The sequence below is a fragment of the Pseudonaja textilis genome, chromosome 10 (assembly GCF_049901715.1).
Source record: "Pseudonaja textilis isolate UNSWEBS1 chromosome 10, rPseTex1.2, whole genome shotgun sequence".
In the NCBI taxonomy this organism is placed as follows: Eukaryota; Metazoa; Chordata; class Lepidosauria; order Squamata; family Elapidae; genus Pseudonaja; species Pseudonaja textilis.
The window spans coordinates 13,756,669-13,775,270 of NC_141999.1; the positions used below are offsets into that span (position 1 = coordinate 13,756,669).

Sequence of the window (18,602 nt, forward strand, 5' to 3'; positions counted from 1 at the left end):
CTATTCTATTCTATTCTATTCTATTCTATTCTATTCTATTCTAGTCCACTCCACTCCACTCCATATTTTCTATTCTATTCTATTCTATTCTATTCTATTCTATTCTATTCTATTCTATTCTATTCTATTCTATTCTATTCTATTCTATTCCAGTCCAGTCCAGTCCAGTCCACTCCACTCCATATTTTCTATTCTATTCTATTCTATTCTATTCTATTCTATTCTATTCTATTCTATTCTATTCTTCCAGTAAAACGTTTTTAGCTGAGACATCACAGAGGCAACCCTCAATTAGAACCATTTATTTATTTATTGAATTTATATTGCCACTATTCAACCATGGCGACTCGAGGTGGCTTACAGAATGTAAAAACCATATTTAAAACAAACAAGCAGAAACTAACAAAAAGAATCCATTAAATTAATAAAGTACAATAGAACAAAATCTGACGAAAGATTTAGTGACTGTGTTACGACGGCACGGAAAAAAATTACTTGCATTCAGTTCTCATACTTACAACTGATCCATGATCATGTGATTAAAATTTGGGCACTTGGCAATTGGCATATAGAAGTAGTCCTCAACTTACAATGGCTCAAAGTTAAAACGGCATTGAAAAAAAGTGACTTATGATCATTTTTCACACTTATGACCATTGCAGCATCCCCATGGTCACGTGATTTACATTCAGACACTTGGCAAGTGGCTCATGTTTATGACGGTTGCAGTGTCCTGGGGTCATGTGATCCCCTTTTGCAACCTTCTGACAAGCAAAGTCAATGGGGAAAACCAGATTCACTTAATGTTACTAATTAAACCACTGCAGTGATTCACTTAACAAAGGTGGCGAGAAAAGTTGTAAAATGGGGCAAAACTCATTTAACAAATTTCTCACTTAGCAACATAAATTTTGGGTTCAATTGGAATCATAGGTTGAGGACTGCCTATGTTTATGACAGTTCCCATATCCTGGGGTCATGTGATTGCCATTTGCAAGTCTCCATCCATCTTCTAACAAGTGAAATTAATGGGGAAGCTGGACTCATTTAATGACTGTATGATTTAATTAACAACTGCAGTGATTCACTTAACAATGTTAATTTTCATGGTCATGATGTGCACTGAAGATAGTGTTTGATTTCGTTGTATGAGGTGCAATGACAATAAAGTAAAGTAAAGTAAACTAAATCATGGCAAAAAAGGTCATAAAATTTTATACAAACTGCTTAATAACTGCCTTGATTAGCAACAGAAATTTGAATTCTAACTGTGGCCCTAAGGATCTGTACTAATAATCATACTGCTGTAATACTTAATATCATACTAATGCAAACATTAGGTGGCTCAGTGACTAAGATGCTGAGCTTGTCGATCAGAAAGGTCAGCCGTTTGCCAGTTCGAATCCCTAGCGCTGCGTAACGGAGTGAGCTCCCGTTACTTGTCCTAGCTTCTGCCAACCTAGCAGTTCGAAAGCATGTAAAATGCAAGTAGAAAAATAGGGACCACTTTGATGGGAAGGTAACAGTGTTCTGTGCGCCTTCAGCATTTAGTCATGCTGGCCACATGACCACAGAGACGTCTTCGGACAGCGCTGACTCTTTGGCTTTGAAACGGAGATGAGCAGCGCCCCTAGAGCTGAAAACAAGTAGCACGTATGTGCGAGGGGAACCTTTACCTTTAATACAAACATTGCTGGGAATGGTAAAATCCATGTTGGTTTTCTCCCTTTCTCTCTATTTTCCAAAAAAACTCTTGTGAGCAACTCTTGTTCAAAATTGCAGTGTTCTATAGTGTCATTCTTTAGTCATTAGTTCATGGTTGGTTAAAAAAAACACAGCCTAACTTTGCAGAAGGGCCTGATCAGCTGTCTGACTTCTTAAGTTATAATGCTGTCTCTAAGGCTCTTAAACCACATTCATGAATAATGTGGAGCAACATTTCTATTCAGAAAATAAAGCCAGGCCTTAAGATCAATTGATTTTCTTGTTATTAGGCATGCATGAATTGTCTAATAATAATAATATGATATAAAAAATGTACTTAAAGATGTACTTTCCCTAATCCATGGCTTATCCCCAATCCTCCTTTAATGCTTTTTTAAGGTGTTGGACAATTTTGTAATTTATTTGGTCTCTGAGCTGATTTAGTTAAAGTCTTTCAATTCACAGGGTCCTCCTGGAATTGACCAGAGTATGTGTCTCTCTCTCTCTGTCAAGAAAATATTATGCTTAGGCACCTGAGGAGCAAGAAAAGCTGTGTTGTATTTTCATTTTTTTTTACCTAAAGGGGTAAAAGCAAAAGTTTATAGAACCTCCACGTTCTGGTGCAGCCTATCCTTTATGGACAGCAAAACCAAGACTAAGTAATAAAAGGCTCAATCGTGAATTGGGAGGGTCAGGAAAGATCACACTTGTTCACACTCGGGTGCATGATGCAAATCCACCCCCTTTGCACACCATACTTCACTGTGGCAGTTTGCAGAATCTGGAAAAAAATAGGACAACCTTTAGTCACCAAATACAAGTAGTCCTCAACTTACGACCACAATTGAACTAAACTGGTTGTTACATAGGTTGAATTGCACCCCTACATACAACATTGAGAGTGACTATGGCCAATGTATTGCTTCCTTTCTTCCCTTCCCTTCCCTTCCCTCCCTTCCTTCCCCTTCCTCCCTCCCTCCCTCCCTCCCTTCTCTTCCCTTCCTTCCTTGTTCTTCAATTGTTTATGATGGTTCAAGTCCAGTATAGTGAAAGGTCATTCACCCAGGAGAGTTCAGCGCAGGGGGAGATGAGGAATTCAATTCAATTCAGTTCAGTTCAATTGCTGGTGAAGATTTGGGGGCTGAAACCAATCTCCTGCATAGGAACTTTAGTTGGCATTCGAACAGGAGAAAGAATATGAATGGTTGAAAGTATTTTGAAAGCACCTTAAAGTGAAGAGTCCAAGCAGCCTACTTTCCTTCACAGGGATCTTATCTATGGAGTGTCCCATCACCCCTGGTCCCCAATTGTCAGGAGCTCTTGAGCTTTGGATTCTTAGGGGTTTCCTTCAGCCTCTGGATGAAGTTTTATCCTTGATTGGATCACTGGATCCAGCAGGAAGGAATTGAAAGGACTCTTCTCCCTAAGCAATTTGCTTGAGGAAGATCCAGCCCTCAACTTCCTGAAAGAAATTGCTGATGTTTCCCTTCTATCAGATGCAATCACTTTTCTCTATAAATGACACCTTTAAGGTCAATAGAATACAATTTTTTTCCTCCCAGCTGAAAAATGAAATCATCATTACTTACCGATCTTAAGTGATTTTTATCTGGCTCAACTGGAAATAATCAAACGACACAAGGCAGCATACAAATTGCTTCTGCTTGAGATGACATGCCAAGAAAGAGCCTTCATTTTAAAAATCTCTGCAGTCTCCTTTCCACCGAGTTACCTTGTGATCTCCATCTGCCTGATAAATTTCGCTAGGACAGCTTTGAAGTAAGTCCTCTGTACTCTTTTCATTGCATCCTTTTTGAAAATGTGTGGATTCGGTTGATTTTGGTACTAATTTATACAAGTTTCACTGTTCCAAAGATGGAAAAATTGGCAGGGCTGGGCCTTCTCTGGCTCTTTAGAAGTTGCTGGATTATATCTCTCATCCTTCTTGATCCATGATAGTGCTGAATAAGCTGGGGAAAGCTACATTTAAACAACCTCTGAAGGGCACAACTCATTAAGCCTTAATCCAGTGTTTCTCAAACTTAGCAACTTTAAGTGGCGTGGATTTCAGCTTCCCGAATTCCCCAGCCAGTATGGCTAACTAGGAAATTATGGGAGTTGAAGTCCATCCCTCTTAAAGTTCCCAAGGTTGAAAAATATTACCCTAACCAGAGCAGTAACTATATTATATAAAATATAGCTTGACTTTACAGCATTTTTGACAATTGCCTTATGTTGTTCTTGAAATATCAGGCTACTCCTTGGAAATATTTTTTGGTCAAGTTTGCTTTCTTGACCAATGGTTGAAATTGATGAAATGCACACTGGGGGAACAACATGGGGTTGTAATTTTATTCTTGGACGGCACATCAGCTACCATTTTCCAATGTTTCACGTTCATGTTGGATGAAGAGATAAATCAAAGGAGGTTGACTCAGCCTTCCATCCTTCTGAGTTTAGCTTAGTTTAGTTTAGTTTATTGTCATTGCACCTCGTACAATTAAATACCATCTTCAAGGTACATTACAAGTATAAAAATAAACACAAACACACATCCTTCACATTATATACACTGAATTGAAACCCCCTGATAATATTGCATTATACCAGTGGTGGCTAACCTTTTGGGGCTCAGGCCCCCCATGCCCACCTGTGCATGCACGCACGATCCCCCCACCCCCTTACCTGCACTGCGCATGAGTGCGCCTCCCAGCTGATTTTCGGCCCATTTGAGGCCTTTTTCAGCCACCCAGAGGCTCAAGGAAAGCCTCTGTAGCCTTTGGAGGCCGAAAAATGGGCCTGTTTTGTCACTTCCAGTATTTCTGGAAATACAGGAAGTGATGAAATGGGCCTGTTTTTCAGCCTCCAAATGCTGAAGAGGCTTCCCACAAGCCTCTGGGAGGCTGAAAAAGGTCTCAAATAGGCCAAAAATCATCTGGGAGGCACGCATATGTGTAGTGAGGTAAGTTTGACTGGGGCTTGCATGCCCACACAAATGGCTCTGTATGCCACCTGTGGCACGCTTGCCATAGGTTCACCATCATGGCACTATACAGTAGAATTCAATAGAGTTACTGCCCTGGGATAGAAGCTGTTTTTCAGCCTATTTTCCTTGTTTTTATTATCCTGCACTGTCTGCCAGATAATAAAAGTTAAAAAAAAAAAGGGTGCCCAGGATGAGATGGATCTTTGAGAATGTTTTGAACTTTCTTAAGGCAGCGGGAGTTATAAAGCTCTTCCAAAGAGGTGGGTAAAATGAGGACCCAGATTGTTGGGGGCAATATGCTGACTCCGTAAACCACTTAGAGAGGGCTGTAAAGCACTGTAAAGTGGTATATAAGTCTAAGTGCTATGGCTATTGTTATACATCTAAGAGCAAACTGTCCTACTTTCTTTAGGGCATTTAATATATACAGTAGATAGTAGAATTGCCAAGTTTATAATCAAGTCTGCTTAATTAAGAACTATACTGTTCAGATCCAGATAACTTGTACTTTGGGGTCCTTAATGTGCTCTGAGATGGTTTTTTCCTTGTAGCTATTTCATTACCAAACCAGGTAACATCATCAGCACATTGAACCAAACTCAGAGAGCACCAAGGACCCCACAGTTCAACCCTGAGCTGCAACTATTCTCTTCTATCGGTGACACATTTACCTGAATATACATCCTGCACATATATATCAGAGGTGGTATTCAGCAGGTTCTGATCAGTTCTGGAGAACCGGTAGCAGAAATTTTAAGTAGTTTGGAGAACCAGCAAATCCCACCTCTGACTGGCTCCGCCCCCTTCTATTCTCTGCCTCCTGAGTCCCAACTGATTGGCTGGGTCTCCTTTGATTGCCTTGCACAGGAGAACAGAGCTGGAAAGCAGGTTAGTGGGGTGGGGATGGAATGGGATTTTGCAGTATCCTTCCCCTACCATGCCCACCAAGCCATGCCCACCAAACCACACCCACAGAATTGGTAGTAAAAATGTTTGAATCCCACCACTGATATGTATCCTTTTAATTTTTCAATTGAACTTGCGGTCTTGTGTTTTCTATATGATTGAGTAACTAATCAATAATTTTAAAGTAAATTAAAACTAAACTATAGGATATCTCAATAATCTTCTTTTTCCTGTTTTTGTTTTCATTGTATGGGGTTTTTTTCCCTCTAACTTTTCTTTTGTAGTTTCCAAAGTTGTGGATTTTCCAAACCGCATTTATTCCCCCCGCCGGCCCCGACCATTCTTTTTGTAGGAATAGAACTATTTTGGCTGCAAAAACTGGACACTGGAAATGTAAGGACCAATTGTTGCAGCACTAGCTGATTGAAAAGACGGGTTAGGCAATGATCTGGACATCTGGGGAAAATCAATAAATGGTTGCTGAGCTCCATCTTGTTACTTTGAAATAAAAGGTTATTTTTTTGGTCCAGTTAAAAGGGAAAAAAGGAAGGGGACTTGAAGAAAAGAGGCTGAATCCAATTAGAGACAAGGATCTCAATGGCCCTGTAACAGAGTACAAGCATATGCAGAAGAAAAGATTTTTAAAAAATGTTGCAAAAGTAATAAAAGATAATGATGATGCACCAAAAATTGCTTAAATTCATATAAAGTAATGGGTCTGCTTCGCAGAGTAATTTTCACACCACTTTGTATAGATCATCTTATTTGGAAAAAGTTACAATAAACCTTGGCTCGGATGGGCAAATCAGAGTGAAAATGCATTCTTACCCAAAATTGAAAAGACGTCTGGGGAAATCATGTCCTTCCCTGAGCGATATTGTTCAGCCAGCACATCAGGTTTGTTCTTAAGAAAATATAGAAGTGTTAGAGAGAGCTTTCAAGATGAGGGTTTCTTAAGTACAGGAGCCACTGAGTCAGCATAAAAGCCATGCAAGAATCCCAAAGGTGCTTTTTTCAGGAGGCAACTGGACTTTCTTGTTTTTTTTTCTTTTGAAGACATTTCGCTTCTCCTCCAAGAAGCTTCATCAGCTCTGACTGGATGGTGGGGAACGGAAGGATTTATATCCCTTGCAGACAGCTGGTCATTTGCATCCTTTCTGAGGGTCGTTGAAGGACTTGGGTGTCCTTGGATGTTTCTGAACTTTCAAATCTGTGTCCTCAGGGTCACCTGAGTAAGTCCTTAATGGTTCCTGTAGTCTGCAATTTTTCGGGAAATTCATTCATACTCCAACACCATTCTAAGGGTGTTCCCCCCTTCTCATTCCTTGGATGAGAAGTGAGATGCCTTCAAACGAAAAACAAGAAAGTCCAGTTGCTTCCTGAAAAAAGCCCCTTTAGGACAATCTGGATGACTGACAATCTCTACAGACTTTTAGCCATGTAAGAACTTCGTTGCTTGCCTTAGGAATGATTCTGCAATCCAAAAGCCATTGTCTATAATTAACTGGGAAAGAAGAAAGGAACTTAATACTCCAGTCCATCTCTCCCTTAGCAGACCTCAGAGAGAGAAAGGGGAAACTACCGTAGTTTTTTTTTAGTTAGTCCTTGATTTGTGACCACAAGTGTGCCCAACATTTTTGTTGCTAAGTGAGATAGTTGTTAAGGGAGTTTGGCCTCATATTTAGACCTTTCCTGCCACAATTCTTTTTTTTTTTTTTTCATATAAATTTTATTGAATTTACAATTAAAAAAATAACATAACAACATTACATAAGAAACAGAGAGAGAAAAAGAAGAAAGAAAGAAGAGAAAGAGAGAGGAAAAAAGAAAAAAAAAAAAAACGCTCGGTCTTGCGACCGAAAAAGGAGAAGAAGAAGTATAAAAGAGAGAAAAACAAAAAACAAAAAAACAAAGAGACGGAAGAAAAAAGAAAATACGTTAAAACCAGACAAATATTCTTTTTGACAGTCTACAAGATCCAATTCTCCTACCTTACTTTAAATATACACATCTTATCGCTATTTATGGATATTTATGCTTATTTATGCTCATTAAACAGTTTATCTCTGATATAACCAATTATACCATGCATTCCAATTATTATCAAATGCTGAAGACTCTTTATTTTTAAGAGCTATGGTTAAATTGTCCATTTCTGCGCAGTCACATATTTTCTGAATGACCAATTGATCTGTAGGTAAACGGGATGATTTCCAGCACTGGGCAAATGCTAATCTGGCCGCAGTTAGAATATGAATTATTATGTATTTCGTCTTTTTAGGAAAATGTTTATCAGAGATCCCTAGTAGGAAGAACTCTGGTTTGTATTCAATTTGATCTTTGGTTATCTCCTCCAGCCATTTTCTAATTTTTGCCAGTATTTCTGGGCTTCTTTACAGGTCCACCACATATGAAAGTAGGTTCCCTCTATGTTTTTACATTTCCAACATTTTGGACTAGAGTTTGGGTTCATTTTCGCTAACCTCGAAGGGGTAAGTGCCATCTATATAACATTTTATACATATTTTCTTTGTACGCCGCAGATTTCGTAATCTTAATGATTCTATTCCAGATCTTTTCCCATTCTGTTAATGTAATGCTTCTTCCAATATTCCTACTCCACATTATCATGTTCCCTTTCACTATCTCTTGCTCTAATTCTACCTCCAATAAATATTTATAAAATTTAGAAATATTCTTTTTATTTGATCCTAATAAGATTTTATCTAAGTGTTGTAATTTGCTATAAATTCCAAACTCTTTGATATCTTGTTTGTATCTACTATGGATTTGTATATATAACCACTGATCAATTTTAAATCCCTGTTCCTGTAAGTCCTGTCGAGTTCTTAGTTTCCCTAAAGGATCTAATAAATCTTTATATTTAGTCATTTTTGTTATATCCAAATTGTTGGGATGAACCATTGCCTCCATTGTTGAAAGCCAAATCGAATTTTTAAATAATGTTTTTACATATTTTTTCCAATTAGTTAATAGTGAATCTCTAATAAGATGTCTATGAAAGTACGCCTGTTTAGTTTTCCCCACATCCCATAGAAATGCGTGCCATCCTCTCTGAAGGTCGTGCCCTTCCAAGGCTAGAGTTCTTTTATTCCGTAAATTGACCCAGTCTTTTAACCATAGTAAGTTGGCTGCCCAATAATATAATTCCCAGTTTGGGCGCTAGCCCACCTCTACTTTTGCATCTTGTAAGGCCTTAATACTGATTCTAGCTTTTTCCCTTGCCAAATAAATTTAAGAGTTACCTTATTTATATCATCAAAAAAATTTTTGGTAATTTTATTGGGATTGTCTGGAATAAGTAAAGGAGTTTTGGTAAAATGTTCATTTTGATTGTGGCAATCCTGCCCAGTAAAGAAAGCTGCAACTTATTCCAGGATTCTAGATCTTTCTTAATTTGCTGTAACAGTTTATCATAATTATTCTCTTTGAGTGATTTACTATGTGGTGTTAACCATATGCCTAAATATTTGACCTTTTTGTTACCTGTATCCCCATGGTTTTTCTAATTCTTTCCTCTGGTTCTCTGTTAGATTTTTAGTCAGTAATTTCGTCTTATTTCTGTTGATCTTTAGTCCTGCTACTGAACCATATTGTTCTAGTTCTTTTATTAGATTATGTCCTTTCTCCATGGGATCCTCTAGGAAGAAAACCATATCGTCTGCAAACGCCTGTAATTTATATTCCTCTGCCTTGACCCTAACCCCTTGAATTTCAGGATTTTGTCTTATCCGCGTTAACAATGATTCTAAAGCAAATATAAATAAGAGGGGTGAGAGAGGGCAACCCTGTCTAACGCCCTTTTCAATGCTTAGTGGGCCTGTTTGTTCACCATTAATTAGTATATTGGCTTGTTGGGTATTGTAAATTGTTGTGATAATATTCTCGAATTTAGTGCCCAGATTCATGTTATAGATTTTTGTATTAAGAAGTGCCAATGTAAGTTATCGAATGCTTTCTCCGCATCTAGAAACAAGAGTGTAAATTGTTTCTCTGGATGAGCTTCATAATATTCTAAGGCGTCAATAACGGTTCTTAAATTGTTTTTAATTTGGCGGAATGGAAGGAAACCATTTTGGTCTTCATGAATGTATAAATTTAAAACTTGTTTTACTCTATTCGCAATAATTGAGGTAAATAATTTATAATCGGCATTTAAAAGTGAGATTGGTCTATAATTGTTGATATATCTGGCATCCACATCCTCCTTGAATTAACGCAATCAACGCCTCCCTCCATGAGTCTGGCATTTTGGCAGCGAAAGTACTTCATTAAACACTTCCAGCATCAGAGGCCCTACTAAATCTAATGTGGCTTTATATAATTCTACTGGAATCCCATCTGGACCAGGGGATTTATTATTACATTGATTTTCCATTGCAGATTTTAACTCAGACCATGTAATATCCTTATTTAGTAATTCTTTGTCTCCTTCCCTATTGTTTTATCATTCGTATTCTCCAGATAAGTTCTTATTTTATCCTCATTGATTTCTTCTTTTTATATAATCTTTGGAAATAGTTTAATATAATATCCTTTTTCTTCTCAATCTCATGTTGTGGGATGCCTTTCTCATCTATTAATTGGTGTATCAATCTCTTTTCTTTTTCTTTTTTAAGTTTATAAGATAGCCATCTTCCTGGTTTATTGGCGTGTTCAAAATAATTTTGTTTGGACCTTCTCAAGCTAACTTCTAATTTATCTTGTTCAATTAAATTCAGCTTATGTTTGGCTAGTATTAACTGATTTTGTAGTCCTTGGGTCTTAGGGGTTTTTGTAATTGTGTTTCTAAGTCTTGGATTTGTTGTTGTATGCGCGTTTTGTTGGGCATAAATTCTCTTGTTTCTCATAGCATTATAGGAAATTGTTGTGCCTCTTATAATTGCTTTCATAGTATCCCAAATGTTCTGTTTTGAAGTTGTTTCATTATTATTATCTTTTGAAAATAATTTAGCTCCTCTTTCAGTTTATTAATATACTCTTCTTCGTTTACAATTTGGTTATTTAGTGTCCATCTTTTTTTTATTCGTCTCCTATCCCTCCAAATTAGCTGTATTGGGTTATGATCAGCCCATTCATTCGGTAGAATTTTGATTTCTTTTATTTCATTAGCCAAGTCCAAATCCATCCAAGCCATATCTATTCTGGTCCAAATCTTATGTGGGTTAGAATAATATGTAAATTGTTTTCCTTCAAGATTCCGTTCCCTCCATAGATCTTTTAAATTTAACTCTCTCAACATTTCCTTACATGCTGCAGAGAGTTCCTTTTCCCCTTCTTGTTTTCCCCATATTACTATGGTCTTTCTGGTAGTCTGCAATGGAGTTAAAATCGCCAATCAAGCAAATGTTTCTTTTTCAAAGCCTACTATTTTTGGTGAAGGTGTTTAAAAATTTCCCCTGGTCATCATTTGGGGCATAGATTGCTACAAGTAAAAATGTGATGTGGTTTATCCAAACTTGTATAACCAGAGTTCTTCCTTCGGGATCCGACCAGATTAGTTCTGCCTTTACATCTTGTTTTACATAAATTGCAATTCCTTTTTTTCTTGTGTTGGTCGGCGGTGCTGTAAAAAGTTTACCTAATTTTGGACAAATTAGATATCTTTCATCATTCTTGAAATATGTGTCTCTTGAAGACATATTATATCTGCGTTATGTTGAATAAGTTTTGAGAATATCCTTTTTCTTTTTAATAATGAATTTAATCCGTTTATATTGATGGAGAGCAACTTCTTCCCCTCCACCATTTATCTACTTCTGCTTAGATTTTTGCCTAGTAATGATTCGGTTCTCTTGTTGTTGTTGTTGTGGGATTTGCTCTTCTCTCCCATGTTGTGGATTATCACTTCTTGAAATTGGAGAAAGTCGTTCCTTTTGGGTTCTGTGATAATATCGGACCTCCTGTGGTCTTGTTTTAGGTTCTTCTTTGGTGGGTTGACTATTCTTATCTGTGAGCTGTTGATGAAAAACTTGGGCCTGTTCTATCGATTCTATTTTGATTTTCCTCTCTTTCCATGTAATTAACATCCCTTCCGGGATTAACCATTTAAAATGGATTCCTTCTTTATTTAAATCATTAGCTAAAAATTTATAATCTTGTCTTATCATCCTCACTCTCTTTGGAATTTGTTTTAAAATCCTAATTTCTCTGCCCTTATATGATATTGTTTCCTCCCTAGACATTTTCAAAATTAAATCCCTCAGACATCTCCTAGAGAAGCGGATATGAATTTCTCTTGGACAGTTGTTACGCCTGGCGTAGCTTGTGCTAACCCTATATACCTCATCAAACTCTTTAATTAGATCATCTTTTTCCTTTCCTAGCCATTCAGCCAATATTTCTGCCATCAAATGTTCCAATTCTTCATTTTTGGCTTCCGCCACATTCTGGAATCTTAAATACGCCATTGCTTTGTCCATCTCGAGGTGGATCAGAGAGTCTTCCGTTTCTCTAAGTACATTTTTAAATTCCTCATCCATCCTTTCAAAGTTAGACTCCATGCGTGTTGTTCTACTCTCTATATCTTTTATTTTCACTTCGTTTCTCTCCATGGCCTGCTGTAGAGACCCTATCTTACCCTCCACCTTCGCTATATCCGCTTTCATTTCAGCCTTCATTTTCCCCATCTCATCTTTCAATTCACTTATATCTGCTCTAGTTTCCTTGTGATTATTAATCATCATTTCTTGCATTTTAGATATAGCTTCCTGCAAGGCTAATATGGAAGTTTGTATATTAATATTGGGGACATTGGGCTGCTTTTCCCTATTAAAGACTCCTCGATAGTTTTTTGAGATGTTGGTGGGGTGGCTGTCAACGTAGTTGATAGGGTCGGGATAGCCTTCTTTCCTGTTTTTAAGGCCATAGTTGTTGTGGATGTCATCTCTCTAAGTATTTGTTTTTGTTGATGCACAATATTAAATATATTATCCCAAATCACCATTCAGTATTTGGGTTCTGTACTTGAAAGACTATTCACGTATTTCAATTTTATATCTCACTCCACAGTCTTTTCCCCTATATCATAAATAGAGATCTGCAACAATATTCTAGTCAATGTAATAAGAAAATTGGTCAACAATAGTACATCAATTAACACTTTAAGGAATTAATCTTAAATGTCGTAAGTAGTCTAAATAATTTATAAATAGATTATATCAACAAAGTTTATCCCTTTTTACTATTAATACTTACAACAGTAAACTCTTAACTCTTTGATAATAGTGTATCCTCCTCTTCCCCCCCCCCAGTAAGTAAAATTATGTAAAGTGTTTAGGAGATACAATAGGGAGGCAAGGGGCAAGATAATAAGAGAAGGGGTAGAAGAGAGATTACCACAGCTTCAGAAAATCAACAAACAAACAACCACAAGGAAGTCATCTTAAAGAGAAAATAGTGCCAACTTAGTAAACTTAAGTAGTACCACGTAATAAAGAGAGCAAATTGGGTGAGCTAAAGTTCCATCTTCCAGCTAGAGGTTTCTTTTCATCCTTCCAATCAGCAAATGGTGAAAAGTGCTGACTAATCTGCAGTCTCAAAACCGTCTTTCCCAGCGTTCTGTTCGCCTCTGGCTTCTTCCTCTTGCTGCTGCTTCTTTCTTTGCTTTCCAACTTTTAAATCCACATACAAATCTTTCAAAGTCCAATATAATGCTCAATTTATCTTCTCCCCAATATTAAGTAGATGTAATAGTCATGTTGTGCTCAGACCAGTTCCGGATCTCCAATCTCCAGGTTTTAGCAATCTCTCTCTTTCCCCAAAGCTTCCCCAATTGCTTTTCTGGCCGCTCTCCGCCCGACTTCCAAGAGGTGCTTATCACAACCAGGAGAGAAGAATTTATGCTATCATTCTTCTGTCATTCTACTCCCTTCAGACTTCAAAGAATCCAAGATATAAACCGTTTCTCTGTTCCTGTTACTGGATCTCGCAGGCTGTCACTGCTTTGCTTATTCACTCAAGTGGCAGACCGGATTGGAAGCCGCCATAAAATGACAGCTTACTCTTTAGCGCCGAGCTCGGGAGCTTCCCTCTTCACTGTTGGGAGTTGCCTTCCCCCCCTCTGCAGCTCGAGGATCTCCACGTTGACACGAACCTCTCCGGGGTTCATGTATCCCTGGGGGATCGCTCCTGACGCCAGAAAAGGTGTTCGAAGCCTGCACCAGACTTCTTCACCTCCGATCTCCTGTCCTCTCACTTGAGACTCTCTCCTGCCACAATTCTTAAGTGAATCACTGCAGCTGTTAACTTAGTAGTAGGTTGTCAGTGAATGTGGCTTCCCCATTGACTTTGCTTGTCAGAAGGTTGCAAAGTGTAGTCACATGACCCTGGGACACGGCAACTGTCATAAACACAAGTCAGTTGCCAAGTGTCCAAATTTTGATCATGTGACCATGGGGATGCTGCAACGATCGTGTGAAAAACAGTCATAAATCATGTTTTTCAGCACTGTTGTAAGGGTCTCTGAACAAAGGGTTGCAAATTATTTGTAGCCATGAGCCTCTAGTCATTGTGGGAATCCTCCAACATTGCTGAGGAGGGAAGCGTAGGAGGGAGGAGTAAGGTTGGTATAGTGGTTAAGGTGTTGGATTAGACCAAGGGTCTTCAAACTTGGCAAGTTTAAGACTTGTGGACTTCAACTCCCAGAATTCCTGAGCTAACATGCATGGAGGAGGAATTCTGGGAATTGAAGTCCAACAAGTCTTAAAGCTGTCAAGTTTGGGGACCCCTGTCTTAAAGAGATAAACCAAAGATCTTCAAACTTGGCAAGTTTAAGACTTGTAGACTTCAACTCCCAGAATTCCTCCTCCAGTCATGTTAGCTCAGGAATTCTGGGAGTTGAAGTCCACAAGTCTTAAAGGCTGTCAAGTTTGAAGACCCCTGGATTAGACCCAGATTCTGGTCCAGATTCAGGTCTTGTAATGGTCAGTGGGAATAATTTTGAAGAGGAAGAAGAGCTGCACTTAAGGACAGATAAAGGAAATCTAAGTCTGGGACAGAAATGTACAGGTAGTCCTTGATTTACTGTCAACTCATAAAACATTTTGTATACACGTTTTATAGTTGACAACAGAAAGAGGTGAGAGAGTTTCAAAGAGCAGGCGGCAGTGTGGAATCGAAAGTACATTTCATTCATATTTTCTTCAAAGACTGATTAGATGACTGAAGCTTCTGCCACACAAAAATCTAATTGGAGAGCATGATTGAAGACTCTTGGCTATGGACAGTTTTAGTTGGATGATACACCCAGAGGGGTGGGGGGAAAAGCAGGATCAAGGGTGACAGTGAATTACGTATCTCAGAGTTGGCTACGCCCAGGTAAATGCCGGATGTAGAATGTTACCTTCAAATATTTATTCATTCATTCATTCATTCATTCATTCATTCATTCATTCATTCATTTATTTATTTATTTATTCTTTTGATTTTTGTCCTTGCTCTTGTTTCAATACATTCCTAACGCTCCTAATGTAATGTGTTGCTTTTAGGGATTTTTTAAAAAATAAGAAAACGCTATAATTTTTCCAGCCATGTGCATTGTTCAGAGAAAAGCAAATCACATTTGTAGTCCAAAAGTCAAAGAAAAGCAGTAAAATAGAAAGGGGAAATTAACTTTGGGTGCAGAGGTCTTTTTTTTTTTTTGCTTACAAGATAGAACTGGTCACTATTTGGCTGTTGTTGTTTGTGCCGATGTTGAACAATCTGCCTTTTTTTTAACTGTCCAGTTTTCACGGTGGAAATGAACCGTTCTCCAAATTACAGCCAGGCTGATGGAAGATTGAAGCTGACCAGCCCAATCCTGGGCAGTTTCTTTTTTAACTGAAATCACATCGCTGTCATCTTGGCCAAGTCAGCTATTAAGATACAATTGCTGTCCTTTTTCAGGCTGACTGTAATCACACAGTTGTCCTTAAGAAACATTTATCCTTGGAATGAAGGTGACAATTCTAGAGCATTTGCAAGCACCAAACCCTGTATTTTCACCCCCTTCCAAATAACTGGAGTTGGCAAGCGATTACTTCATTTTTAGCTTGAGTATTTTTGTTTAATGGCCAGGATTGAGAGCCTGGTAGGAGCTATCTATCTATATGTGGAAAACAGAAGGAAATTGGATTCTTCTTGGTGATTCGGGATGAAGTATGGAAAAACCACCCACTGCGGCATATAGATCATTTATTGATTGATTTATATTCTGCCTGTATTACTTTTATAAATAACACAAGGCAGCAAGGGTATGTAACACTCCTTCCTCTTCCTGTTTTCCTTCACGACAACCACCCCGTGAGGTGATTTGGGCTGAGAGATAGTGATTGGGCCAAAGTTACTCAGCCAGTTTTCAGGCTAAGGCAGAATTAGAACTTATGGTTTCCTGGTTTCTAGCCTGGTGACTTAACCAATGACTTAATCATCACTTGTGGCTCAGTAGGTTATGTGGACACAGCCCATTGTCCTGGTTAAGTCAACCATGGTACATTACGTGGAGCTGTTGTGGCCAGCCAGCAGCTGACAGAGCTGGCAGCAGAGTCAGACAGTAGTGAGGAGGTTGGGGAGGAACCTCAGCCGGGCCTGGAGGCTGAGGAAAATCCAGAGGAGGGCGCTGCATCAGAGGCAGAGATGGAGCCAGGGCAGGCTGGCAATCATCAGCTGCCTTCAGACTCAGACAGCAGTGAGGTGGGGGAGTTTCTGGAACCGGTTCCCAGTTTGCACACACGCAGGGCTACCAGAAGACAAGAACAATTGAGAAAGCAGGGTCGACTCAGGAGTAAGGCCACATCTTGGAGATGATTGGCCCCTCCCATAGGACATAAAAGAGGAGCAAATGGGACGTGAGCTTTTGCAGGAAGCAATTAGTTTGCCTGGTCGAGTCAAGCTTTGAAAAGTTCTGTTTAACCCTGTGTCAAGTTTGGCCTTGCCCTGCATTTGGCAATTAGTTCTCTGGTAGCATTCCAAGTGCGATAAGGTGGGTGTTTATAAACGTTCCCTTGAAAGACTGTGAAGCCTTGCAGGCTGTGAATAAATGTAATTGACAGCCATTGAAATAAAAGAGGTTTTGCCAAAACTGATTGTGTTTTGTGCTTCTAAGGAAGCCTAGGTCAGAACGGGAGCCTTCAGGTCCTTCTTGACTCTGTTGTTTTTAAAATATTTAAAAATGTTCTTTTAATAAACATTATGCAATAAAATTAGTTCAGGTTTTATATTGATGGTTTTGTAAAGGAAATGCACATACCTGTTTGAAATTCCAATGGGGAAGCATCTGAAGAAAAGAGAGAGCATATAATGAATTGGCCAATCAGATTTTAAAAACCTTTTAAATGTTCATTTACAATCCCAGAATGCCACACTTTTGGTCTTGCTATCTGGGACCACTGGAAATGGTAGTTTATCTATAACTAAGATATTACAGGCTCTGTACTCTCCATTTACTAGTAGTCTTTGGCTTACAACCATTCTTTTAGTGACCATTTGAAGTTAGAATGACTGTTTTTCACACCTTACAGCATAAAGTGTTTGTGGTCACATGATCAAAATTTGAATAATTGGCAGGCAAAGTCAAAGGGGAAGCCGGATTCACTTAACAACCATGCTACTAACTTAACAGCTGCAGTGATTAACTTAACAGCTGTGGCGAGAAAGGTCATAAAATGGGGGCAAAAGTCAACTTTCTCGCTTAGCGACAGACATTTTGGGGTTGATTGAGGTTGTAAGTTGAGGACTACCTGTAGATGATTTCTGGACTTCTTTTCATGAGGATTGCTTGCTATGCCAATGCTGTCAAAACTGGGATGTTCCAAGGGGCAATTTCTGGGCAACGTTCACACCAAAACTAGTGTGAGACAGCCCTTGTGGCTGCAGAGAAGGGCCACTTGTAATCTGAATGCGTAATTCATTTGGACCTTCTTTTTAAATCCCCTCCCTCTCTCCCTCTCTCTCTCCCTCTCTCTGTCTCTGGCTGTCTCTTTCTCTATCTCTCTTTCTTCCTCCCTCCCTCTCTCCCCTCCGTAGAAGCTCAAGAGGCCTTCGGCTTCCAGTCCTATACCATTGCATTTCAGGTTAATTAAAATGTTCATCTAAACAGGCCCACTGAGGGAGAAAAAACACAATTAGAAAAACCCCAGTACTTCATTAAATTGGATCCCAGCAGGACTAGCAAGAGCAATGTGACATCTAACTAACTACTTTGCCACTCTTTTATAAGCAGGTCAGGCACACGTAACATACTCCTTCTTTGGCCCCACTTGGATTTATAAACTCCTCTGCAAAATTTGACTCCAGGCCTAAGGAAGACTTCTGGCAAGCCGAGGATTTGTCAAGCATTGCTTTGCTACACAGCCCCATTGTACCTACTCTTAAAGGCTAACTGCTCCTAAAGGCTAACTGTTTAAAGTCACCCTGAGAATGAGATGGGCAAGAGCTAAATTTGATACATAAATAAAATAAATACTCATGCAGGATCCAATCTGGGACCAGAGGTTTTGTCTTCCGAGCTTTCAGACTAGGCTAGAGAGATGTTTCCTGAAGATGGGCTCTAGCACAGGTGTGAAATCTTGGAAGACAAAACCTCCGGTTCCAGTGCCCAACCAAGATTGGATCCTGCAACATTATCCTGGGTCACTGATATTCACCTTCGTTCATGATAAATACTCTTCGGGGCTCATGGCTTTACTATGGCTGAGTTCATTGAACCCTCTAAACCTGAGTAGAGAATTCAGCCACTTCCTGGGTTTGCGTGAAACATCAAATCTTAAACTTAACCAATGGCCTTGGTTCATACAACCAAATGAAATTAACCAAGTGTCAGCATTCCAGGAAAACAAACTCCCACAACCAAAATGCCGAGGCAGGCATTTTCTCAAAGTTCCATTTTATTAAAGTTGTCATACTGGCACATCTGGGAAAACCTGAATCTGAGAGTTCGGGGTTTTCCACCCATAATTAAAAATCACAAAATCCATCCCCTGAACCCATCACTCCATCACATGGCCCA

General features: G+C 38.9%; 1 long non-coding RNA gene across 2 annotated transcripts in view; it reads right to left on the reverse strand.

Annotated features, from left to right (window-relative positions):
- Positions 1 to 289: 289 nt before the first annotated feature.
- LOC148124910 (uncharacterized) overlaps positions 290 to 18,602 on the reverse strand; it is a 30,830-nt gene continuing 12,517 nt past the window's right edge. The window contains exons 2-5 of one of the 2 annotated variants that reach the window (XR_015744797.1): positions 16,845 to 16,871; positions 6,425 to 6,500; positions 3,294 to 3,674; positions 290 to 2,485 (exon numbers count right to left, since the gene is read on the reverse strand). This is a non-coding gene — a long non-coding RNA (uncharacterized LOC148124910). The remainder of the gene's footprint in view (positions 2,486 to 3,293; positions 3,675 to 6,424; positions 6,501 to 16,844; positions 16,872 to 18,602) is intronic. The other variant, XR_015744796.1, reaches the window with a different exon arrangement.